The sequence below is a fragment of the Erithacus rubecula genome (genome assembly GCF_903797595.1).
Source record: "Erithacus rubecula genome assembly, chromosome: 2".
Taxonomy (NCBI): Eukaryota; Metazoa; Chordata; class Aves; order Passeriformes; family Muscicapidae; genus Erithacus; species Erithacus rubecula.
Genome location: NC_136685.1, coordinates 82,323,248 through 82,349,163, shown reverse-complemented (window position 1 = coordinate 82,349,163; position 25,916 = coordinate 82,323,248).

Sequence of the window (25,916 nt, the reverse complement as noted above, 5' to 3'; positions counted from 1 at the left end):
CTATGTGAAGGGAACATTTGCCCATGCGTGCAGGGAATATGATCAATGTGGTGAAATTGGTGCTGTGCAGAAGGATAGAGTTCCTTGTTTTGTAACCCGTGGCAATTTTTGTCTTTGCTTCGAAAACAAACAAAATCATCCAACTTTTTTCTTTACTAATTTAGCTTTTATCCTGCTTGTTTTCCTGCTTGCTGGGGGGGGGGAGGGAGGGGGGGGGGTTGTAACCAGACCTTACAGGCTGATTGACTTATCAGATGCAGTTGTAGGTGATAAATGGATGACTTAAAAGAGCAATTAGCACAATCAGCAGAGATGCCATGGTTTTACCAGAGTCAGTTATGGAGAATGGTTATCTCCTCAGAACCTGGCCTTTTCTGAGTTTGTTTTCACATTTCTCTTGAATCTGGGTGTTTTTTTTCCTAAAATCCCTGGTGTTGAGGGACTGTCCCTACCTGTGATGGGTGTCTATACTGTGGAGCTGTAGGTGTGCTCAGGGACAAGGGCAAGAGGAGCCTTTCAGATTTCAGCTGCCTCCAATGAGTGAACCACACATACACAGAAAGGTGATGGTCACTCTCTTCCTTGGGGCAGGACCTATCTTGATATCTTTTGGACCTCTTAGGCTGGATAAAGTCTCTGACACAAAGTAAATCAATTAATTTCCCTCTGCCTGACTTGATCCTATTTGGTTTTTCTACTTGCCTCCATAAAAACTCTCACAACACTGTTGAGTGGCATCATCCACATCCCAAATGTGTTCACCTTCAGCAGCATTCTTGCAAAGTGATCTGTCCTGCAGTGGCTGGAAAAAGGAAGGATACTGCTTAGCTTATTTTTCCTTGAAGTTTATTAATGCCATGAAGCTGTTTTCCAGCTTGTTTCCTGAAGTGTGGAGATTTCTAGGTGTTTTTATCCTTTTCCATCATCTCACAGTGACTTGCTCTTTGCCTATTGATTCTGTCTCTGTAGACAGCCTGGGTGATCTTGGCAAATCAAGCCAATGTTCTACCAGTTTGAAAAGCTGCTCTGTGGACTTTGATGCTTATGGCAGTTTGGGAAATGCTCTGAACCAGATTGGCAGAGGCAAAGATTAGCTGTGTTTCTGTCAGAAAATCTTGCTGAAATAATTACAGCTCTCTGCATATAGTGACCAGCCCCTCTCACTTCACATGCAAATTTCAGGTATGTGGAGTGACAGCTGCCTTGGGCTCCAGCCAAGGACTGGGATGCACTTTTCCTGTGTTTTAGTTAAGTGGAAAAGAGCAGCTCAGCAGATGGTGTAGCTTGAAGCTTGTCTTGCAGGAACAATGGAAGCCACAAAGAGATCTGGGGTCTGTCTCTGCTGGAGTGTTTGAGATGCTGACCTGGAATAATCTGCAATCTACAGCAGCATCCAAACAGTGGCTGTTAGACTGTGTTCAGGCAGGTTGTGGTGCCAGGGGCCATTAGGGGTGCACAGACATGGGCATGTGGGTTTGGAAGGGACAGCTTGGCCACAGGGTTCACAGGAGGGGCTGAGCTGTATTTTCTGCCTTAAATGAGTTCAGGCACCCTCTGAACTGGTTAAAAATCTGTTTGCTGCTGCCAAGGCAAGTGCAGCCTAAATGATCTGATCTCCAAAGATGGCACTTTGGCTCCAGCATGTAGCCTTGGTTAAAATGCATAGACTTCTGGGCTGGTAGGCTGCTGCTGGGAGCAAATTTGTTTCAGGCTTTGTCCTGTACTGCTGTGAGCTCAGCACAGCCATGATGTGCAGAGCTGAAAAACCAGGGAGGATTAATGTAAAGTGAAAGTGATTCAACCCCAGGGCCTGAGAAATTCTCCTCTAATGCCAGTTTTCCAGCTGAGCAGCACCTTGACTTTAGTGGAATTACCCCTGATTCATACCAGTGAACATCAGGGTTCTGGAAAAAGACCAAACCAGTGTGGATTTTGCATCTGACTTAGCTTGCTGCTCATGTTTTAGTTTTCTGATATAAAGTGTGTCTTGAATGCCAATCCTATTTTCTCTCAAATCCCAGAATGCAGATTTGTGGAAATAGGACTTGGATTTGAGCCCCATCTCTGACAGCAGTCTAACCTCAGCACCTTAAAGAAAGCATAAGCCTGAATGGCTAGTGCTACTAGAAAAACAAATGAAATCTGAAGAATGTGTTAGGTTTAGGATAAGAACTGGAGACTGGAATGATGAGAGGTTTACAAGCCCTGCTTGCTTTGTTAATAACTCTGGAGAAGGGACATCAATTCTCTTAATTTGATTAGTGCCCTGGTAATGTTCCTTTAAGAAAAGCAATGACACAGCAAGAGACTGCAAGGTTTCATTGCCACTGATAGGGTCTTTGCCGTGGATGTTGTTATTCTGATCAGCTTTGACATCGTATAAAATAGCACTTACTCTCCAAGTAAATCCGAGAGGCTTTTCAGAATTCATGAGGCTTAAGTCCAAATAATTACATTTATTGATCTCCAGTATGTGAAGAAAATTTCCAATTTATTGCAGACCTCTTTGGTGTTAGACCTCAAATTACTTCACATTAGGAGTTTCTTTCTTTTTTTTTTTTTGGTCTCTGTTTTTTGATGCTTTTGCTTGACATGAGATTGTTCATCTGATAATAAATGTTGTCAAAAACTGTTGCTGCTGAGCAGGTAAACCAGGATGCCTTAAACAAGCCCCAGGGCAGGCAAACCTTCTATAGGACCAAGGAGAGGAGGGAGGATTTGAGTCAGCTTCTACATCCCTGATGTTCTGCTCCTCACCCTGCCATGGCCTCATGGCAGGAGCTTGAGTTGCTAATTGCTCTGCTCTCCTTTGGAAGATAAAAAGTGCTTCCTATAGCTCAGTGGGCTAAAGCCAGGTGCCTGGAGATGCCCAAGTGCACCCTGTGCCCAGAGGCATCTCCTCTAGGAGAAGGAAGCTGGTATTCCTGCTTGTGCCAGAGCTAAAGAGGAATCACCAGTATGGCTTCATGCTGACTGGAAGATCCATACATTCTGCATGTACATCTAGTCAAATTCCCCATGCCATCTTTGCTGGCCAGACTGTAGCTGCGTTGTCAACCACAAGAGACTGGCCCAACACCTCTACATAGGGCCCAGGAGAGATGGTGGGGTCTGTCAGGAGAACTCTGCTTCTGGACATCCATGTTTCCCTTCTGAAGGTAGGTCAACAGGCTCCTGACAGAGAAAAACACTTACTGGGGACTGTGCTGTAAGCATGGACATTTTCCAGGTGTTTAAAGCAGATACAGAGTTTTCTGGCTCAGAAATTCAGAAGCCAGAGTTGGTGAACTCAAAAACCACAGCAAAATTCACAGGGATTTCTTACTCTACACTGATATACTTTGAACTTATGGGGTTTCAGTGGCAGAAGGCAAGGTTTTCACAAGCTGCTGCCTCCTGTTTCTTGCTGCTGGGCTCTGCACCAAGCCCTTGGGTGGGGGGTCAGCAGGAGCATCCCACAGCTCCCTGCCTGGTCCTTCAGCAAGGCACCATGGGCTTTGCCAGGGCTGGGCAGTGACCCAGCAGGACAGGAGGGGGACATTTGTGCTCAGGGCTTTCTGTGAGACTGGAAGGTGCTGCCAACAGCTTTATAAATTATGCCTTCAAATGCACCTTTAAATTTAGATTTCAGTTTAATAAGGCAGTCCTCACATGTTCTTTCAGGGCACATGTATTATTTAAAAAACATTTATAAAGGATTAATGTACTCTGGAGCCCCACTGACACAAATCTCTATCATTTCCAGTGCCAAAAGCCAAAACAGTCCAGTTTATTCTAAGAAACCCTTTTCATCTGTGTGTTTATCTCTAAATCTGACAGTAGAAAAAAAAGTAGACTTAGAATATTTGTTTATCTACAGGACTCTTTTGTTTATCTAGTAAACAGAGACAGTACAAGCAATGATACTGCAGTTTTTCCTCTGCTCAGCCTAACCTTTCTGTTCTGCACATTAGCAGAATATTTGCACAGAGGATCTCAAAGCTTCTGATCAATTTGTGCTGATTTCTGCCACCTCTGTCTGTGCAGGCTGGTTGCCTGTATCTCCAGTGTCCTAGGTACAGATTTATAAATTGGGAAATGTGTCTGTTTTTTTGCAGAGGGATTATTGTATCTGCAGGTGTCAACAGCTAGGGGGAATCTTGCAGATGGAGTGCTTGTTATTTTTACATGCCAGATAGTTGTGCAGCAAGGAGCAACAGAGCTCTCAGTGGCTGCCCCTCCGTCCTGACAGCTGCAACTGCTGGCCAGTCCTGTCCTTCATTTATCTGGAGCAGGCAGCATTTCCAGCTGTGGCTCATCTTTTTCATCCTTAAATCTGTGGAAATGGTGACTGAAGTCACAGATGCTGGACTGAAGCTTTTGTGGGCAGCAGCAATTCATACAGAGAGGAGCAGGAGGTTTGAATCAGGCTTCAGACACTGCTGCTCTTCTGGAGGATGGACTTGTGTCACAAACACTTCCTCCAGATGCTCAGGGCCAGCACAACCTTGCTGGGCAGTGGCAGGATGATGGAGACCTGCTCCGCTCTGTGTTGCCCCCCGAGCAGCCCCAGCTCTGCTGTAGGTGTGCTGCAGGTGTTGGGGTGCCCCAGGGCTCCCCTCCTCTGGCTGGCCTTGCTCCCTCTCACCAGAAGAGCTGCTTTGCTGGGCAGAGGAGGGACATGGCAGGACAGACATCAGGAGTTTCTTTACCAGCTGAGTGGAGAGGGGAGCTGCACCTGTGGTCCCACCCCATGGAGAGAGGTGGCCAACATCCCAGTCTGGCCAGGGATCCCCATCCCAGAGGGAGTGTCTGTACCTGCACATGGGGAGGGTGATGGCTCTGGAGCTGCTGGCTGGCTCCATCTCAGCTGCTCCCTGTGTCAGGGGAAGCTGTGAGGCCAGGAGGATGCAGAGATTTCTCCCCTGCATTGCAGAAAGCAGCCTCTCATTAACAATCAAGGGTTTGTCAGCACCTAAGATCTTTGCAAATTATTGTTGTGCACCACTCCTCTCCTGCCCTTTCCTTTCTCTCTGCTCCTTTCCCGTGGCCTTTAATTCAATAAATCAAAGCTTAGTGCCAAATCTTGTTACATTCCAGCTTCCCTGTTATTCCCTCTCTGCCCTTTGGGAGATGAAAGCCTGGAAATGTGTATAATAATGAGGGTTCTGAGATGTGAATAAAAGGCATGAGAAATGTAAACTGGGATGATGATCAAAGATGATGCATTAGCTCTGACGAGGATCTATATTGTTGCTAATAGGGTGGCCAAACCAATACAGGATGACAGAAAAAGAAATCCCTGTGGTACTGCCAATAAAGTCTCACTTTTCATTGGGAGGAAGGTGAGAAAAGAGTGTTGTAGAAAGGGATTTGTGGTATTTGCACTTTTCTTCAGTGGCAGAGAGATAATCTCAGTTCCTGAGGCAGCTGAAAGATTGGTGAAAAATATCTAGTTAGGCCTCCATCAAAAATAATGGGAGTATTCCCATTTCTTCCATACTTGTTTTGTAATTGATAAATTGAAAATAACATTAATTATTTTTGTGTTATCTTTCATTAGGTAACTGCCATATTTGAAAATTGATGAAGTAACAAGTTTTTAATTCTAAATTTTTGCCTTTTTTTCTCTTCCATCCCCCATATTTTTCATTTTCATTATCCTATTTTTTTCCTCAATAGAGCAAAGGGAAAACAATAGAGGAGCGAATTAAGCCTGTATTAGGATCTAAAGCAGATATGATGAAAGACTGTATAGTTTTTAAAAATTTATGTTTTAAACAGCAAAAAACCCAAAAGAGGAACAAAGGTCAATTTCTGTTTGAAACCTCTTTCTGACACCTTTTTCTAAAAATACCTTTCTAGTTTTTCAGATCAGAAAATTCTGTGTTGTTCATCATCTCCTCTGGTGCACCTTCCTTAGTATTTGTCTTTTCTGCAGCTGTCTTCTACATTTTCACCTGCTTCAATGTTCATGTCTTGTGCACAGCCTTGGATCCCAGCCCAGCCCAGCCCTCACAGACAGCACAGTGAGATTTCCTCATGATTTTGGCCGAAAAAATGAGCAACAGTTGCCAAAAAGAGACCAAATTCCCCTTGAGTTTGCATTTCCCTGTGTCCTGAAATACACGCCTCTAACTTCTCAGCTATTCCCTGTCTGAGCATTTGCATTGTTTTTTTATGAGCTAATATTTTGTTGAAGACTGTATTGAATTGGGGCTTGTTGATTTCAGACCATTTCTCCAATTTATTGACACTACTTTGAATTCACATCCCGTTCTACAAATGTGCTCTTAAGCTGGAGTGATGAGCAGATTTTATAATGCACTCTCTGCTGTTGTTTCAGTTACTGATGGAGAGCTGGAACAGATCCAGGGCTGGGTCAGATTCTTTTGGGATCCAGATGAGATTTCAGACTGCCAGTTAATCATTGACACTTTACTCTTTGGTGGTGTCTTTTTGTTAGTTTGTTTATTTTGTTTTCGACTATTTGCCTTGTTATGTGTTTTTGTGTGCGGGTGGTTTTTGTTTTCGTGGCTTGCTTGTTTATTTTTCTGTGGTTTTATGTTTGTTTTCCCCATTTGTTTGTTTTTGCTTTTTCTCCCTGGCTGCACTGACAGGCAATTTCATGTAGGCCAGTGACTCCCACCCCATCACCTGTGAAATGCTGATGAGCACAAACCATAGCAGGTGGTCTGGGCAGGTGCTCCTAGGAAGAATTCTTCCTTATGAATGTTTGCCTGGCCAGGTAAAGCCAGACAGGGAGTTTATATCTGGTTATACTCAAGGGTCCAAACAGCTAAAAAGTGGTGCTGAGCTGGGTTGTATTTCCTGGTTTGCCCATGGCCATGTGGGACAATATTGAGTGCTCTGCTAAAACATATATCTCAACTACTTCCTCCTTACTCTCCTTACCTTGTCAGAGACCAAATTAGATTTTTCTGGAACAAACAACAGGCTTGTCGTTCCTTTTGTTGAAATGAAGAGCTGAAATGATTTTTGCTTGATAAATTCATTATGCTGAGTTGTTGGGTTGGTTTTTTTTTTTTTTTTTTTTTTTTTTTTTTTTTTTTTTACAGCTGGTTTTCCTTTGGGTTTTTATATATCGATCAGGTAGCAATCTCTGCTAGGGCTTTTCCAGGGAGACTGACTAGTCAACATTCTCCCATGTTCCCTTTCCCCCTTGTTTAAAATAGATATTGTGTTTGCCCTTTCTGTGTCTCCAGAGATCTCTTCCAAGGCCTGAATTTCAGGGATGATTTCTGAACAGATCAGATATTGTTAAAATTGGTTCCTTCAGTGCTTGAGGCTGGATTTCAGAATACACTGATAATTTGACCATATCTCAAGATTTTTTCTTTCTGGCCTTATTTCTGTCCCCTTGTTCAAATTAATTTTTGAAGTATGTTATGGAGCCTGAAGCAGAGATGGATTAAGCTACTTCACCCTTCTCTTTATCAGCCATAGTTTCCCCTTTTCCTGTTAAATAATAGCCTGTATGTGCTCTTTTTCTGCCTCTGCTGATAACCTAACACTTGTACTTGTGGCTTTATGCCCATTATTAATTGTAATTAAATTTGTGCTTTAGAATTTCTGATTTTTATGCTGGCTCTTTGCTTTGTGGTCTAGTTTTCACTTTTTCACTATTTTCTTTTTTATTTTCAGGTCCCTAAAGGGCTCTTGACACAGCTATAATGGCCTTTAATTCAGCTTTCTATATTTCTATCACATTAGGATAGGTTGCCATTATGCTTTAACATGGTTTATCTCAGTAATGGCAAATTTCTTTTCTCTCCTCTATGCTTAAATTCTCTTCTTAGGAGACCTTATCTGCCATGTTGCTGAATCTGTTGGAGTCTGGGAGGGAGAGTCTGCATTTTCCTTGGGCTCCTGCTAATTCTGCCTCACTTTCAAAAAACATGGAGTGCCAGCACATCAGAATGACTGCACCCAAATGACTTCCCAGCTGAGATTTTTAACTAGTAGCTGCCTACTGATTGCAATCAAGCCTAGAAAAGTGGCTTGCTCTGCCAGCATCTTCCTTCACTGTTTGAAACAAATCCCCCGAGCACTTGAACAGTCTGGCACACTGTCTGTTCCTGCTCTACTCCTTTTCTAATGCTTCTCATGCCAGATGAACATTGCTGCTTTCTGCCAGCTACAGTTCTGCCCCTGCTAATTTATAAACACAAAAAAAGCTTCAGCATCTCCTTGGTGAGGCAGGTGAAGTAGCATCTTTTCTAGAGCTCAGCCTTAGTCTTGTCCTTTCTTCATTTAAGGAAGTTTTTGTTGTTGTAAACCACCAGCAGGTTGTTTTACCAATCCAGAGAAAGGCAATGTGACCCACAGGTGGGCAGGTGAGTTGCTCAGGAGTGTGCTTGTGCTGCAACCTTCTATATGGTCCTCTAGGTAGCTAAAGGACAGCATATGAGTCAAAGCTCTTAACTGTTTTTCACACACAGTAGTAAAAATCCCCAGAATTTTAGTGTCTGCCATGAAATTTGTTGATTTCCAATAAAATGAAAATGCTTCGGTTTCAAAACAGCTGCTTTTTGCTTTTCATTCTTCCTTCTCCTGTCCTAGAAAATGTCCAGTAGCAAGTGGTGACTTTTCAAATAACACTCTTCAAACATAGAGAAAATAACTTTTTTTTGGGTGGGGGGGAGTGGGGGGGGGGGGGGGGGGAGAACTTATTTTTTTCTAGAAAATGACTTTTAAATAAAGTATTTAGCTAGTGATATAATTTAGTGATTTCCCTCTGCAAAATACAATTTATTCCTCTTATTTTTCTTTATCTTCTCTTCACAGCTTCCCCAGAAGCTGTGATCCCGCAGATCTTGTGATGCTATCAGCTGCATTGACAAAAAGTCTGTTATATAGATTTGTGCCCTTTTCATTCTCAATTTAATTTTTTCCCTGATCATATTAATATGGGCAATTATCTTTTTCTGCGAGCAAGCAACTGAGAAAAGAAGGAATAAAAATCTTGGGGCTTGCATGATCTGGGGCAGCAGGAGCTGGTGGTTTTCTTTGTTGGGGTTTCTACTTGGGTCTCCAGCATATTGGCTGAGGTGCTGTAAATGAAATGAGCAGGACAGGGACCTGGCCATCACTCTGAGCTGTTGTTGAAATATTACAATAAGTCTAGGGAGCATGGGCTCTTCCTGTCCCCTTTGTGGAGAAGTCAAGGTAGCTGTGCTGGCAGGGCAGGTGTCTCAGTGCTCTCATATTCCATCCTGTCTGGGGCCAGGGTACACAGATATAACAATGAAAGAGCTAATTTTTTTTGCTTTTTTTTTTGTTTGTTTGTTTTTGTTTTTGTTTTCATTGCAGGTTTAACTCCTTCATTGGTTAATAAAGTCTCATTTTGGGATCCAGCTCTAATTTTGTCAACAACAGCTGGCTGCTGTCCTGGCCAGTGACACTCTGAGAAATACCAGCCCCTGAGAGATCCTGGCCAGGGGGTATCCTCCCCTTTGAGCAGCCCACGGAGAGCTCTGAGCTTCCTCAGTCTGAAAATTAAACCCTGGGCTGCTGGTAGCTGCTCTGCTGGCAGGTTTTGTTAATGATGAAGAATTGCCTATTATGGCAGCATTGGGTGGCTTTGACAATTCCATTAGATATTGCTAATAGTGTTATTAATACATGGCAGCTTCTCCGTGGCTCCTGAGTGTGTGAACAGAGGTGTGAGCGTATGTGGGTGTGTAGGGGAGGCAGTGATGGGGACAGCAAATCCATGTCACAGTGCAGCAGCCACTGCTGTCACCTCCCCCTTCCTGCCATGGGGGACTATGCCCAGAGTGCCAGTGAGTCTGGCAGGGAAAGGCCTGGCTCTACCTTTCCTGGGAGCAGGAGCATGGGTGAAGCTGACTGATGGGGAAGATGCTGGTCTCTGGTGCTGTGGCACCTCTGCTGCCAGAGGAGTCCCTCTGGGATTGGGACACTAATTCCTGGAACCTCTTGTCATTTACCCTCACTTCAGCTCTGCTCCCCTTTCTTCTCTCCTGGTCTTTGCACTTTTAGAGCACAGTCAAATAATTCAGTTTCTGGAACTGGTTTAAATGCTAGAGCTACTACCAGGCACAATCTAAAGCAGTGGCACAGGGCTGACCAAATAATGGAGGGTGGAACTGCATTGTTTTCTCAGTAGCATTTTAGCTCAAAGGATTGAAAAATGAAACAAAATTCTTGTGGTGTTATCATAATGCAAAAGACATTGGTATGACATGCATGCAGCTAATGCAAAATTCATCTCCATTCAGGGTTCCCTGGAGATCATATGCATGCAGCCTTGAGGGGAAGGGAGACATGGGATTAGAGGGAATGCAGGCCAGAATAATTTGGAATGCAGTGATGCAGCTACTCTCCTCCCAGAGGGCTGGCTCAGCCTGCCCTGCTCACCTCCTGCAGCCCCATAGTGGGGCAGCTCCTGCCCAGCAGGTCAGGCAGGAGCTGGAAAAGGGACAGTGGCTGCTGGGGCTGTGTTTGTCCCAGGGAGGGAGGGAATGTGCAGCAACCCTGTCTCTAAGAGGGCTGGAGTCTTTAAGCAACTGTTGAGGCAAGAAGTCTGTGTGTGCATGTCCACCCTGTCCCTTCAGTATCTGGACAGTCTAATGGATTTGGATTTAACCCAGCAAGAGGCAGAAAAGCTGAAATGTGTCTGTTGCACCCACAGCACTTTATTTATACAGACCCCCTTCTTTTTTTCTTTACCTGCCTGATTTTCAAGATGTTTAAGAGCAAAAGTCTTCCACACAGTGTTCATGTGAACAGCACCAGGGCATTCCACTCCCCTGGCCAGCCCCTCAGGGGCTTCTACACTGCAGTGTGAGCCCTGATATCACTGCTCTGCTTTGCTGATCTGGGAGCAGGACTCCTCTGCAGTGCAGTATCAGCAGCTGTGTCTCAACACTGCAGCTGTCTTGGGCTGCCTTCAGGGCTCCAGCACTTTCTGGGGTTGTTGCAGTCCTATGGAGGCCAAGGACATAGCCCTCATCTGATCTCCTGGCCTTTCTTCCCATCCCTCTTACAAGCAGCTGTCTTCTCCTGCCTTGTGCAGTGCTGGGAGTAGGTGTAAATATGTCAGACCACTTAATTGTAGCCTGGCCCTTCCCCTTCATGTCAGTGGCCAGAACAGGATGAGAATTTCACTCTATTTTCCCCCAACATTAGTCTCACCATGAAATACATGGGAAGACTTTTATGAAACTTATGAAAAAACCATCTCCCTCTCTTCCCCCCCATCCACGTCTCAATATTTTTAATTTGGATAATCCGCAGAAGAAATATGTGTAGAAATAGCTTGTGCATCAGTGCAGGTGAATTTTTCTCTGTCTTGAAAAATGGAACAATTCTTTCCTACAGCTATTGATTGTCATTCCACATCTATGCTGTCCTCCTAACATCAAATCAATTTGTGCTTTACTAGGCTCTTTCATGTCATCTTATGACAGAATGCTAACTTTTCCCCTTAAAGGCTATTTATCTCTGTCTCTTTGTAAGGTCAGTGAAAATCACTGTACTCTGGCTCCCTAAAAGTAATCCATCTCATGGAGGAAATGATGAGGTAGTATTATGTCTGGCACTCTTTTTAAACAAGTCCTCAGAAACATAAAGAAAAACGTGATAGGCTTGGTCATGGAGGGGGGAATTGAGGATGTTGCAAGAGTCAAGATTGGAAGAAAGCAATGGGAAGCTTGGAGTTTGTATTCTGGAAATGTCCCCGCTTCTGGAATCTATTTACAGATATTTTCTGCTGCTCCAGAAGGGGGGAAAATGAATAGTAATCCAAGCAGGCTCCCAGGTGGTGGATGGCCATGAGTCTCAATTGGAAGGATAATTTATCTCTTGTGCCACTTTGAAGCCTTTTAGCCTGGGGGAGATCCCTTGTCTAATGAAATTAATTGAACGTGTCTGCAGTCAGGGTACTCCATCTGAATTCAAGTTCCAGCAGTTCCCAGGCATCCACTCCTCTTCAAGAGGTCTGATGCCAGCATAGTGTGTCACACAGAACAAAACCTCCAGCACACAAACAGCCTCCTGCTGTCTGCACCACTGTGTGCCCGAGCTGCCACTGAGCTGCAGACACTGCAGCACAGCCAGAGGATCACATGCTGTTAGAAAAAGCTACAGAAGAAATTGTCACAGGCTATTTTTAAGTGCAGAGCGATAACGCCACAGAAAACTCCTGAACAGCAGGGTGCCAGAATGTAGGAGAGTGTTACTGGGGAAGGGTCACTCTATTTTCATCCTCCTCTTGTGCTGTTCACCTCAGTGCTAGTAATTGTCAGTTAGTAAGAAAAAAACACTGGAAGAGTTTAATCTTTGGCCTGACTAGGAATAGCCATTTTTACACCTGCTGCTGGTTCAGGAGAGTCCAAAGCTCTTGGTGGAAAATGTATATCAAACATAAGTCTCTGATGGCAAATAAAAGTGTCCCATGCTCTTTTCCCAAAGGAAAACACAGCTTGGGTATCAATCAGATGCTGGGTACAGAGAAACTGAGCTGTAGCTGCTGGCATCCGTGTGGTTGTGGCTGCTCATGTTGAAACAAAGAGCTGGATCAGTGCAGGAATTCTCTTGCCAAGGTGGGAGCAGAGTAGGCAGGACAACTACAGATCCCCAGAAGCAAACTGGTCAAAATATTGAGGAAATTGGTACAGAGAGAGTCACACTTTAATGTAGATCTGATGGGGATTGATTCAGCATTTAACTGATCAAGAGAAAATTGGTGGGGAGGGAAAGTGGTGACTGGCAGTGTAAGCTACCACAGGTGGCTAGGCACTGTGAATGGGGTGGTGTTATTTCTTCCTTTTTCTCATGGTACACGGCCACAAGAATGCCACAGGCATTTAAATGCACTTAAGATTTCTTTTCTGCTCATTTTTTTACTGTAACCTTCTTTTCCCTTCACCACTGAGCTGCATTCAATTTCTATGTTTTTAATGTGGGGCAGATGATCTGATTTTATACAGATTTAAACATGGCTCTGACAGCACATAAAAGTGTCAGTGATATGACAGTGGTTTGCGTGGGCACAAATGCTGTATTGTGTGGATAGCCAGAAGCCTGGCTTCATCAAGAATAAATGCAGATTTGGGATGCACAGATATGTGCTTATTTGCTGAATACTTATGTCCTCTCAGCTCTGGGAGCTTCCAAGAGACAGTTGTGTTTGTGTGACAATCTTGTTCCCAAGGAAGAATAAAATGCTTGTGCAGAAGCAATGGCCCTTAGGCTGTTGGATGAGGGAGCTCTTTCTTTCCTTGTGTAGGCTGCACTGAAATCAACACTGAGAAAGCCAAACTCTGACTAGCAGAAACCTGATTTTTTTTTTTTTTTGGTGATATTTCATTTTTTTTTAAAGGGACATTTAGTTGGTATGCTTTGCTCTGTCAGTGAAAAACAAATTTATGTGGATAAAAGGCTTCTGTTATATTCAGTGGGAGCCTGACTCACCTGGATGCAGTGTGGCAGCAAGGTGAATATCTGAGCTTGCACATGTCCTCCTTCTGAGGCTTGAATTCACCCTTGCCTTTCTTCCTGAGGAGCTACTATGCTGTTCTGCTGTGCCTCAGCTATGCTGGAAAGATGAGTGGCCCCTCTCATGCACTGAAGCTTAGAAATCCCTGTTGCCTGTCTCAATTTTTTGCCTTGATGTCAGAGAGTGAGCTGTGTGTGGGACAGTACTGCAGTGCAGACTGACCCAGAGAAATCCACAAGATTTTTTCAATGAGTGGTACAGGGGGCATTGCCATGGCAGGGCTTGGCAAGCCAGAGGTGGCCCTGAGTTTGATTTATGCAGAGAAATCTCCCTGATGGGAAGGTAATAAATGTTTCTTACTGGAACACGAAGTCATTCCTCTGGGCTTGAATTGGCTTCTATTGGTTCCAGCTTAAGACCAAATTTTGTGAGTCTAATCCTAAGGCTCCATGTTGCAGGTATTATTTTTTTTTCTTTAATAAATCTTTTCTCACCTATTACTCCCTCACCTGTTCCTCATCCCAGCAGGCACCACTATCAGAGGCAATTAAACAGCAGCCCCATTTTCTGTTTCTATTCTCTCACACTCAAGTATTCAATCCAGGAGCAGATCAATGTAGATGCCTGTTCCCCTGCCCTGCTCTTACTGGGTGAAGAGGCCATCAGCAGCAAAGGGTGGTAGATTGGATTAAAAAAAAAAAAAATCTCATAAAGATTACTCTTGACACTTGATAAAGGCCCAATAAAAGGTGTCACACTAAAATCCCACCTATTTTACCTTTTGGTTTTTTTGGTAAAATAATACAGAAAAGAGAAAATTATGCAAGACTTTTCCCTTTTCTGCATCCCTGTTTGAAGCAAACATGTTCTTTCCCAGACAATGTGTAAGTTAAAAAAAAAAAAACAAACAAAAAACCACAGAGAACTGGCTTTTATAGCAGACATAAAAGGTGTACCAGTGCCCTCTATAAATACAGAGAATGTTTGATCTGTCTGGATCTACCATGCAATGAGTGAGACAGTTTAATGACAAAAGACTGTGCCATCGTGGAGAGCTTCCAGATCCTGATCCTGATAGGGAAACAGCAATTCCACTTCTGCCAGAGGAGTTTTAATGCCCTCTTGCAAATCTATGTGGAGGGACATGGTGTTGGCTGAGAGATGGCTGCAGGGACAAGGGAGAAAACCCTCCTGTGAGGAAAGTTTCAAGAAGGGCAGTGTAGGACACCTGAAGGACTTTTTTGCACTTGTCAGAGGAAGCTGTGGGACATGTTCAGCAGGATGGAACCTGTTGCCAGAGACTGAGAGGATGTGGCATGTGAGCAAACAGTCCTGAACCAGCTCACTTTCTCCTGTACTTACTTTTTTAGTTGTTGCAGAGGACTAACTGCTGTCTCTTAGGCAATTAGTTCTAATTGTTCTTAGATGTGTGAATTCAGAGTGGCTTATCACTGTTCTTAGGCTGTGTTAATGTGGTTGAGTTCCTAGGAAAGGATGCACCTGTGTCTTCTTTGAATGTAATAAAACAGTAGGATAATGGTGGAGTGACTAGGGAAGGATTGGTATCCTTTTCTCTGGAGTTGCCATTTCAAAAGCTGCCTTGGTCTCACAGAAAAGTGACATGATCTGGCATAGCAGGAAATCCACTCATGGACTGGGGAGGGTGCTGTGCAGACACAGGTCACTGCAGTAATAGCCATTGGACACTGCACTGGAACACAGCAGTAATGGTCAGAACAAATGGGCTGAAGGGCATCAGAAGAACTGAAGAAAGTGTTTGCAGGGCAAATTTGCTGTTTATATACTACTGGAGTCCTGCTTCCATAAGCAAAAATACTAAAAATTAATTCCAGCAGAATTGCATTTCTCCTTGGTAGGTGAGATGAAGGCTGACTTAGCACAGAAGGTCTGATTGACATAGATCTGGCAGCTGAGTACAGGACCTGCAACTGAAAGTGGTGTATCAGGGGAAAAAAAAGAAAATTTTAAAAGAGGCCTGTGGGCCTCTGACTTCCTTTAGGAGAGGTGAAGTTTAACCAAATATTTTTCCAACTGCTTTGACTTCTAAATACCTTAAGGTTTCAGCTATCAAAGTAACAAGGCTTCAGAAAGTGTTTTCTGGACAGTTCCTTCCCTTGGATCTTGAATTCTCTGAACTTGATCATCTGCCAATATATTTGTAAGGATATCTTGAACGTATGTAAACTGAACGGGTATCCAGCTTGATGTTGAAGAAATTTCTCTGGGAAACAGAAATTCTTTTCCTATGGCTATTATTTCTGCTGCAAGGGTCTCTAAACTGGAAGTGACGTTTCCCTGTTTGTAGCCGCAAATGTACCCAGAGTTTGTAGGACAGCTGAGTGAGCTGAGCAGCAGGGAAGCAGCAGAGATCTGTGGACCTGCAGTCCCCAGCCCCTTGCTCAGCCATAGGACAGCCCAGCAGAAGCAGTGCCCACCAAATGCCACCCTGTGAGCCACCATATGGAGGCAGCAGGAGCTGTGCCTCTGCTGCTGGCAGCCGCAGCCTTTGGGAGAGAGCACCTGCAGCAAATGGTGATGAGACAGGGTCAGGGCGTGCATCATTTCTCTAATGCCTCTTGGTACTTCCCAGCTTTCCAGCAGCCAGGAAAACAAATTGCCTGCAGGCACAGCAAAGGGCAGGGCTGCCATCAGCCCAGTGAAATCGCTGGTGCTAATATTCCCACCAACATTTCCCTCCGCAGCAGCAGCAGCTGTCAGCACAAGGGGCTTTCATTATCTTTGGGCTGGGCTTTCCTGGGATCAGTGTGTGCTGCATTTCAGGAGAGCCACTTCTCACCTGTCAGGTTCCTGGTGAGCTGCTCCCCACAGCATAGCAAGGACAGGAGAAGAGAGATGATGTGTATTCCAGTGAAATGTTGGAAGTAGCCAGATGTGCCATTGCTTGCAGAGTGGCAGGAGGGAAGCCCAACCCATCCCAACAAATCTTTAGCTCTACAGGTGTCTCTTGCACTGGCATAAGCCAGAGGAATTAACATGCCAGAGTAGATGTTTACTTTGCAGCCCCTCTGATGGGAAAGCTGACATTACAGGTACCCATGACCCTTCTTCCTTCGGCTTCTTATTTATCTTTTTCCGGCTTCTTATTTATCTTTTTCCCTGTTGCCCTCTATTGTCATTATGGTTTTGGTTTTAAACCTTGCTTTTAAACATTTCCAATTCATAGGGCTCATTACTGGTGCATGGCAGATACATTAAAATGTCAGTAACCAGTTCTACACAACTGCTGGGTGCTGCTGCCTCCCCTGGTCTTGCCAATTTAAGTCGGTGTCAGCCAGGAAATGTGGGACCTACTTCATGAGTCATGCCAGTTTGTCCACAAAGGTAACATCTATTCTGCACTAAGATGTGCAACTTTACACTGCCACTCTCCAGGGAACCAGAACATACAGGCAGGAACCTGGGATTAGGGGCTTGAAAAATGGGGTGTGAACCTGACCTTTAATTCATGGCAGAAGCAGCAGCAGCAGGAGCTGTGCATCCTGGAGGACTCTGGGGCTGGCAAATCAGCTGCAAAACTACAATTCTCTCTCACCCACTTTGTCATCAACATATTTCCTTAACTTCTCTAAGGATGGACTGTGCTCTCAGCAAAGGAAACTCAAAAGCTTTCCTTGGCTGGTAATGCAGAATCAAGAGACATGAGTCATGCAGATTCTCATTTTCCAACGCCTTGATAGTTAAGCTTTGAGAAATAACTTAGTTGCATGGCTTAGCTATGCAGTGATTTGCAACAGGGCACAGTGTGAGTCAGGTGCTGATCTCTGAGCTGGTAATTTGCTGTCTGACTAAAATGCAGGCCTGGAATTAGGACACTCTGTCCTTAACACTTCAGGAAGCACCTCTCTGTGGGTACAAGCTGGATAACAGCAAAATCCATGGCACTTCATGTGGCAAAATTTCCTTTTACCTGCTACTTGTGAATGTACTTTCCCTGTTACATCAAAGTTTGGGGCTCCTCTAATGTCAAATGAAAATTCCTTGCCTAGTAAAACAGCCCAATGGCTTGTAACTGAGTATTTAACAGCTAACTGAAGCATGTAATCCAAAACCCCTTATTTGCATTTCTTCTTGCATCACCTTCCCTCCTTTTCTGACATACTGCCTTACCTGCCTCACAGTTGTGCTCTCTGCCCCACAGTTGTGCTCTCTTTCAAGTAATTTCTTCTGATCTCTCCACCACCTAATTAGAGAAGCAACCCTGAGAGGCATCATGGATCTCAGCTATGTGTTACAGCTGTGTAAAATTCCCTTTGACATTCAGACAGCTTTCATTTCTCCCTGCCTGAGATGGGAGTCAGTGAGCTGGAGAAGAAGAAATTGTGTGGATTGAGCAGAGGAGATGGGGTAGCAGCACGAGCCTCATACTGCAGCAGGAAGTGCTTTGTGATTTAAGTTAGTGTCTGGAGGAATGCTAGTCTGGTTAGGCAGCAGCAGGAAGGGAAGCTGAATTTTGCCTTTGGAATAGGTGGTCCTGGAGAGTGTGTGTGAAGGTTTTGAAGCCTGAGCCTGTGGCTTCCAGTCTTAGGAGACTCTGCTGCTTCCCTTTGAAAGGGGCCAAGGAGTGTATGAACTGGCAAACCAGCAGCCATCTGAACTGCCTCGATGAAAACTCAAAGACCCTCATCAAGGATGGGGGCATGACCAGAAATGGACATAATCACATTAATTTCACTAAAACACTGCAGTCTGTTTTATTTGATGAATTATCATAATTGTCCCATTTGGAGGTAGAAGCTCTGAAATTGTTTCTTAGCTATTTTTATAATTCACCTGTCATTAGCAGCCTCATGAAGATAGCATTACCACTACATTTGTAGATAAAAGCCACACACTTGCATTTGTCTCTGTGTAATCATACCTGTGGCTGGAGATTATTAACAGGGTCACAAAAGCAGGCATTCAAAATGGAATCAGTGCCCAAACTAACACAGCCCAGGCAACATGTGCTTTGTGTGCCTCTGCCCTGATAGTCTTTTAATTATATTATCTCATATGTTTCATACCTCCTTTCAGGGCTCAGGTTACACAGCATCCATTTAATGAGCAGCTGTTCAATATTTTGTTTTACCACCACTGATGAAGACACATCCCCTTTCCTTATTACTGGGAGCTAGTCATACCCTGTTCTGGGGACAGCATGAATCACTTCCACTTGTTTTTTTCTGCACTTGCTACTGATGTATCTAACACTTCCCCCATGAAATTGTCTTCAGAAGATGTGGTGAATTGAACCAGGGTGCTGTTTTCCACCACTGGAGCAAAGGAGCTGAGGGAATAAGAAAGTGGGAAGAGACTGTGAGTTTCAGAGGTCAGTCTGTGGTACCAAGAACACTCAGTAATGTGAGCCAAGCTCTGCTCACAGTGCATCACTACTGTCACCTGCAGCTGCTTTCTGTGTGCTTCTGCCAACCACATCCTGAGATGATGTATCAGAAATCAGAAAACAGCCACATGAATAAGGATTAAATTGCTTTTGCAAGGTTCAGTACCCTTTTGTGCTTATAATCACGGTCTTCATTCTCTGAGAGTCTTTGAACTTAAAAAAATATAAAGAGAAGGTTCTAGGATAAAATGCAAGAGTTAAAGAGCATAAGAGATCTTGTACAAATCCTTAGGGAGTTGAAGATCATCAAATTAAATTAGCCTGCCAGGCACTGTATTAAAATTGCACAAAAATGTTTCATAGGCATATTAAATTCTAAAATTTATGTCTTTTTCTTCCTTTTGCTGAATTTGAAACTGCAAGAAGATTCTTTGCAAGTGGGTGTACATGTGTGCCTGAATGAATATATGCAATATACTAAATTTAAAAAACAAAATATCTGAAAACAAGATTTCCATCACATACCAATAGATGACTGGGTATAATCTATCAGAAGGTTAGGAACATTTCAGTAGCACAGCTGCAGACCTCTGCTCCTGAGTTAAAGGTGTGTCTGACAGCTGCAGGAGTTTGTCATTATTAGGTTGAATTTTCTGTAGGGGGAGAAAATCCACCCACTTTGCCAACATCTATTCACAGCCTCTTCCACCTAGCAGAACACTGGTAAACAGCTCCTCTTCTAGACTCTAAAGGCTTTGTGTTCTGCTGGGTGCAAGCTTTTTCCAGTGAAGGACTGAATTTGTTAGATCTGCTTCATCTGCCATGGAAGGAGAAAGGAAAGAAAAAGATAAAAAAAACCCCCAAAACCAAAAAACAAAACAGGAAAGACAGAAAATGCGTCACATTCAACAGGAATTTTCTAAGTGCAGCTGGATGTGGCAAGGGATCTGTTATTTCATCTTCTTTATTCTCTGAGTGGTAGTCGTTGAATATTTGTCAAAAACATACTATGTTAGTTTTATATAAAGAAGAGCCTCATTAAACTGCACTAATGACCATAACTCCCAGGGCAGATGGATAAATTCATGAAGTTTACACAGGGAAACATACAGGGACCCCAAAGGAAAACTGTACCTGAAGCTGATGTATTATATTCAGAATTGATTTGGAAAGATTTTTTGTTTAACTTATTTCAGAGAATACCTGAGTACAGTCAATCGGTGAATCCACTGGAGAGAACATTGCAATGCAAGGAGGCTTAAAATACTTGGGATCCCATTCTGCTTTCCAGTCCTTGCTAGAGAATGGGGAAAGAGTTCTGCACCTTAATGAAATAATTCAGGCATCTTCAGCAATTGTTTGTGAGTGAGCTTTTCAAACCATCTAATCCAGAGGTTGCCAGAGTTTGTCTGGCCTCTGTTATGATCAGTGTACTGAATGGTTTTCATGGGTGTTGGATGTTTCCAAGGGAACAGTAGGAGTCTCCCAGGGGACAGGTCTGGAATCACTTTATTTCCTTTCACCTGTCCTCCTTGTATGTCTCAGTTAGTATTTCCTATTTTTATCAGAGGCTGGAAGCTCTTTAAGTTCTGCACAGAAGTAACAGCAGCTGGAGCTGAAATTCTAATTATGGAGATGGAGACATGGAAGGAAGCACAAAATACTGAAGAAGGAGAAGGACACAATCAATGGGACTTTCTGGTCACTCTGTCTTTCAGAAGACTTTCCTGCTGGCTCCTGTAGGAGCACTGACTATCTTCAGGAGGTGTCTCTGAGGGAGCATGGCTGTCCTAGAGGAGAGCTGCTGCTTTGGGAACACACCCAGGTGAGGGAACAAGGACAAGGGGCAGGTGCAAGGAGTGTGCAGGCCAAATCTTGGAGAAGTGTGAAAGGTAAGGATGGAGATAGTGCAAGGCAGGAAGCTTGAGTGGAATTGCCATCAGGGCTCTTTATCTGACTTCATTATGAAAAGCTATTACTACTTCATTACTAATAAGCTACAGGAACAGTACAGCATGATGTGATGCTGAGACATTTGCTGCATGGTATCAAATAGATCATCCTCCTGTTGTGTGATGGATTCTCAGGTATTTTTTTGCCTAAAGTCACCTGATTTCTTCTGGTGAACACCTGACTTCATTGAAACATACCAGGCTTTGTCTTCCTGTTTACTCCATCTTCACTGTCTCATCTATTTCAGACTTAAATTATTTCTCATTCTGTGGATCTCATTATGTATCTTCTGTTTCTTGGAAATGTTTCACCATGGAAAGCAAAGCTATAGTGATTTCTTTTTTTTTTTTTCCTGAGGGAGCCACCACAAGCCCTTTAGAATCATGTGGTGTTTTGCACAGTGATTTTGTGTCCTATGAAATGTCACCTCTCTTGGCTGCTCTACAGGCAGCCTGAACAAGCAGAAAGAAGAACTCTGTGCTATCTGTAATGGATAGGAAGCCACAGAACAGAAGACCTTGAACCTCAATGGAACTGTCAGGTTTGCTCATTTCCAGCTAGAGTGTTTTGAAGTTTGGTTGGAAAGAGCATCCAGAGCCTCCTTTGTGATTTATGACCAGCCTGACCACCCCAGCTGCCTGCTGAGCTTACCCTGACTTCAGGCAAGTGGCAAGGCAAGCTGAGGTTCTCAGGGTGCCATTGTACTGCTGTGATGTACCAATTTTGGTGGTGACCACCAATTTTTGAATCTCTAGCATAAATGAAGCTTCATCTCTCTGTACTGCATGGAATTTGTGAACCCACTTCAACAAGTGGGTTTTGCAGAAGCTGCCTGCTATATCCTAGGTCTGGCAAAGCTGGTGATCTGTGGACAAAGAACATTTTGCTTTAAAAGTTACATTGAGTGTTCTGGACACAGTTAAAGCAGGAAAACACTTTATTTTTATACACATATTTAAGTCAACTGCCCTTTTTTTGAATACTAATACTGAGAAATAAATTCTCAGGGAGTCCTTACCTGTAGATAAATTGCACCTTTTGAAAACAGGCATGATGAAACAGTATAAGGCCAAGAAAACAGAAAAAGGAGATTCTATGGATGTGCTTTTGGGAACACTTCCCCAAAGGTTTCCTCCATGTATACATAATCCACAATGATGATGAGTCCTGGGGAGAAGAATTCTCTTTCTATGATTTTAATGCACTGAATAGCACAGGAAAACACTGGTGTACATTTGAAGCAGTATTGGTCTAATTTCTAATTTTGCTTTTGGTCTGAATTGAGATGTTTTTCCCCTTTTTCTGTTAGCTGTTTCTCTCCAGCCTAGCTCTGAAATATTCATTTTGAAAAGCTTTGTATAGGATGCCTATCTCAGCTTGAGCAGAACTCATTAATTTTCTGTAGTATTGAAGTGAAAGGATTAACGAAAACACCTCTTCTGGATTTGTAGTTATTTTGACCCTTCATTTTTATTTCTAATTTCTAGTTAAAATTAATAAACCCCTTGGAACTCACCACTTGCTTTCTAATTAATTAATGATAATTATCGAGTGTATTGGGTCTGGCTGAGATGGAATTAATTTTCCCCATGGCAGCCCTCATAGTGCTGTGCTTTGTGTTGGTATCTGGAAAGGTGTTTTCTACAGAAGCAGTGTTTTGGCTGCTGCTGAGCAGTGCTTGCACAGCACCAGCACTGGCCCTCCAGCATCCCTCCAGCTCACCTGTAAGCAGGGGGTGGGAAAGACCCTGGGAGGGATCAGGACACAGCCAGGACAGCTGACCCAAACTGGCCAGAGGGATATTCCACACCATATTGATATCTACTTGCCAAAAATGGCTAAGAGAATGGAGTGGGGGAATTTTTTACTATAAGTTTTATCTCTCTGAGAAACTGGGAGCTGGCTGTACATTGCCTGCTGACAGGATCTAACGAATAAATATCTTATTTGCCTTTGCTTCCCCATGTGACCCTTGCCTTTGCTTTATAAAAGTGCCTTTATCTTGGCCCATAAGGGTTTTTTCATCTTATTTTCTCCCCCTTGATCTGCAGAGAAGGAGACTAATGGAGGGGTTTGGTGGGGTTAACCCATTATATCCAGGAATTGGATTGCTCCCTGGGGGTGACTGGTGGCATTATTTGAAGTCTTGTGAACAGCAAATTGCCTCTCCAAGCCACAGCCCCAGAGCTGCTGTAGACAAGCCATTACATGAGAGCCTTTGTTCTCTGAAAAAATAAAATAAAACAAAAACTGAGGTCTGAAATTCTCAGCTGGTGGAAATAAGCTGGAAAGTCTAATATAGCCATGTGCTAATTCTCACAGTTCAGAAGGGAGACAAAAGCAGACCATCATCGATTCATAAGTCAATTCAATTCATCAATTCAGGTCATCAACTAATTGTTTTTACAATTGTGATTCTTGGGTACTTGATTTACAATTTTTTGTGCTCCTCAAACTGGCACCCTCAAGATTTATTCCACCCTTTGGTCATGCTGCTCTTCCAAGCTAGGCTGCTAAACTCCTGTGCAAAAGCACATTAGGCAGAGCAAAAAGGAATAAGAGGACTCATACTGAGACCACAAGGTCACCATTTTCACTTTTTAACCGAGGAGCTCCATGGAAGTTGTTTTTGCTTTGCAAAGGCATCAATTTCCACATACTTACAGGATTGGGGCAAAAAAACTAACCCCATAACCAAACAGAACAAAAAAACAAAACCAAAAACAAGACAAAACCCAAACAACAACAACAAAAAAGCTACCCCCAAAGAACCCAAGAAGAACACCTCAGATACAAATTAGCTCATCTGCAAACCAAATTCAGGCATGATAATTTGATTTGTGCCAGCCATGACACCTACTCTCAGCCCTCACAGCAGTCAGTCTTTTCTCTACTTTGCAATGAGCAAAGAAATTCTATTACAAGGAGTGGTTATTAAATCTGATATTTCATGAAAGCTGGCTTTTCACCTAGTAATAGCAAGTATATATTTTCTAAAGTGGCACACTTCAAGGTTAAATGCTGGCTATGATTTTGCAAAAGGTTGTATTAAGACAGCAGCTTTGTGTGCAAACATTTGCAGTTAATTGCAGGAAATCTGAGCGTGGTGTCAGGGCTGAAGAAGCAGGTACAAGTGATTTACACTTCAAAGATTTCCCAATAAACATCAATCCAAGCATTTTACACTTGATTCCACCATGGCTTATATAGGTGTAAAACAGGAGTAATTTTATTGAGGGCATGAACCGTGAAAGGCTAAAATGGCACAAAGCAAACTCCATAAAGATGTCATTGTTTTAGCTGAAGCCTTACTAGCACTCTTTATAATTGGGAATAAACCATTTCACTTAGTGGCAAACACTGGAACCTGAGCCAATGTGTTTGTATTTATTTGATAATGTTGCTTCACACAAGAATGGACTGTGGAGAAATTATGACCAACCATACGTGGGATTGGGATAAATATTTTTGAAACAGGTGTGATAAGCACAACTACTAGTAGAGGAAGACTTGGGAGGGAAGAACACCACTTACTATTCTTGTTATTAAATTAAGCAAAGGTAATTGTCAGTTGAAGTGAAAACAGAATTGAATGGAAAATGTAAAAGACAATGCAAAACAGTCTTTTAAAATGAAAACAGGGATTACCAACATGCAACTCATCTGCAGGCTGAGGGTCATTGTTGTCTAAAAAGTTTCTTTTCACTGATTTGAATGTATAGCATGTTTGCAGTATAAGTGAGAAGCTCTCTGTAATGTCATTGGTATTTCAGAGTAGAATGTTGTTATCTGACCTTGTCATTCAAGTTTTCTGGAAGATATCTGAGTGTGAGATTTTCTTCCTAAGATCTGAAGTACAGTCTTGAATGATGTCTGCATGAGTTAGTCTTTCATCATTGGACTGGTAAACACTGCTATTTTCACTTGCACATGCAATAATTGAGTGAGTCTGAAATTTCTTTTAGGACATTTCTTGAGATAACATTTGCAGGTGCCTCTGAAAAAGATGTTGTGTGGGGAGAGATTTTGAATGGACTTTAAAACTTAATATAATAAAAAAATTTAATGCATGTACAAACATACTATTTACATCTAAATATTATCTCTGATATTTACAGATTGAAACTGTGTTTGAACAAAGGCAAGAAAGAAATTCTGATTTTTCTTTTCCTAATAGAACAAATAAAAAAAAATAGGAGCTGGATGGCAGGGATAAATCCAGTTCTATTGTATATTTTGACTGATTGAATCTGATGGATAGTTCAGTAGATCAGACTTCTAGCAACAATAGGCTATTAGTGCTGTGTAAATCCAAAATATTTTAGGAGGTTGTTTTATTCTGATTTACAGAAAAAATAATGCTTGGTGACTTTGTCTGAGTGCTTCAGACCCAACACTGTCTTGTGTGTCAGTGAAATATCTTTTTTTCTCTTTCAGGTACAACCTCATTGCTCAGGATTCATGGCAAGGGGGGTTCAATTGAGAGGACAGTCATGGCTCTGGAAACATCATCATGGTGTTGAAGCTTATTTTACCCTGCAAATTACCTGGGACATTTCATTTGAAAACTAGAGTTTAATTTAAAAAAGGGAGACTTACAGCTACAGCAATAGTGGCAAACACACAGGACAAGCCTTGAGATAAAAGGGTTTTTAAAGGTAACCTTGGGAACAAGAGAGCTGTAGGGATGAAGATCCTCTGAAAGGAGCCAGGGGAAGGGAGGGCAGCTCTGGAATCTCTGCTGACTGTGCACTGCTGTCAGAGTGCCAATCCCACCAGTGCTGGGAACCAAAGGAGCACAGGTGAGTTCACAAATAAAAGCTCTCCTAGGCTGATTGTGGAGTTCAGGACGGGTTGCAAACTATGGTGGTCTTCTCAGGGAGGAAAAAACTGTTGTGGCACTGGTGCTGCCATCTGACAAGTGTGATAGCAAAATGAAGCTGTGATTAGAAGAGCACAAAATTTCATTTTTTATTAATATTGTACATAACTCAGGATATTTTTAAACTTCATGAAGATGAATAAATTTTTCTTCTTACTTGAGTTTCCCCCTAAAGTTTCCAACACAAATGTTGTCCTAAGTTCTTCCTCTTAAAATATGCCAGTGGTTAGTGTTTGTGTAAAGAGACCAAGGAA